Consider the following 1,336-nt stretch of genomic DNA (forward strand, 5'->3'; position numbering starts at 1 on the left):
AAATTATTCATCGATTATTTTAATAATCGATTAGTCATCGATTAATTGATTAATCGTTGCAGCCCTAAACATGAGCATTCAGGCTGCAGTCACTTTGAAAAACATTGGCTCTGATTCAGTACCAAATACTGAAAAAAACCTGTGTCGGATTTGAAAAAAAAAGTCAAATTTGTCATGTTCATACTGTCATGAAAAAATTTGAAATGGGTCACGTGGAGCAGAAAAGTTGGGTTGTATTTGCCTTCAGTGTGAACATAGCCAATCTGTTTTAGACAGAGCCAGTAGAGATGGAGCCCCCCCCCCCCCCCCCTGCCCAAAAAATAAAAAGTAAAAAAACACACATTTTAACAAAAGCTCTGTTACACCTACCAACACATTCACATAAGGTCTATTAGGAAATGGACGTCTGGGGTTTGAGAGGAGAGAACAGAAACAAACAAACTGAATTATTGGTTTGTGTGTATTTTCAATGGAAAAAAATACAGGTTACTGACAGAAATGCAGTCATTTCCAATACAAGCATTGAAAAAAGAGAGAATAGACAGCAGAGTGAGGAAGTGCAGTTAATAAGTGTTAGCTAGGTCACTTTAGCCAGCTTGGAGCTACAAATTAGTTCCTAGGAGTGTCCAACTTGCAAAAGAGTTTACATCAACATTCAGTTTTTAAATTTTATTGTTATTCTCCATTCAAATGAAAGTATAACACAACACAACAAACTAGGCAAAACAGACAAAATAAGTTTTAAACTTCCCATAATAACATGAACGCAGCACCCACATTTTTGTTTTATGACAAAATAAATTATGGTCAAGAGTTTATGCTTGGTTGTAGTCTCCCACAAAGCTGCTGTTTAAACCAAGGCAGTTAAGGCTTGGTTCCCCTCTATCAAACTGGAAAAGGTCCCATCACTGAACAAGGTCCACTAATCCTTTACCACCACATAATAGGGAGAGTTACTCAATCTGTGTGTGTGTGTGTGTGTGTGTGTGTGTGTGTGTGTGTGTGTGTGTGTGTGTGTGTGTGTGGTTGGACGGGTTTTTCTCGCAACGTAGGGACAATTTTCCCCAAAAAAAGCAGCCTCGTGGGGATCGAAGTGAATCGGGGGGACCAATGYCAGGTCCAAATGCAAATTACAGGTGTGGGGTTAGGTTTAGAACCAAGATTTAGGTTAGTTTTAGGGTCTGGTAGGTACCTATGAGGTCAATTTTAGGGTATATTGTCAGGGTTAGGCTATAAAGTCTAAAAAAATGAATGGAAGTCAATGGAAAGTCCCCACGAGATTTAAGAACAAACGTGTGTGTGTGTGTGTGTGTGTGTGTGTGTGTGTGTGTGTGTG

This window comes from Austrofundulus limnaeus, unplaced genomic scaffold (genome assembly GCF_001266775.1).
Source record: "Austrofundulus limnaeus strain Quisiro unplaced genomic scaffold, Austrofundulus_limnaeus-1.0 Scaffold387, whole genome shotgun sequence".
Lineage (NCBI taxonomy): Eukaryota > Metazoa > Chordata > Actinopteri > Cyprinodontiformes > Rivulidae > Austrofundulus > Austrofundulus limnaeus.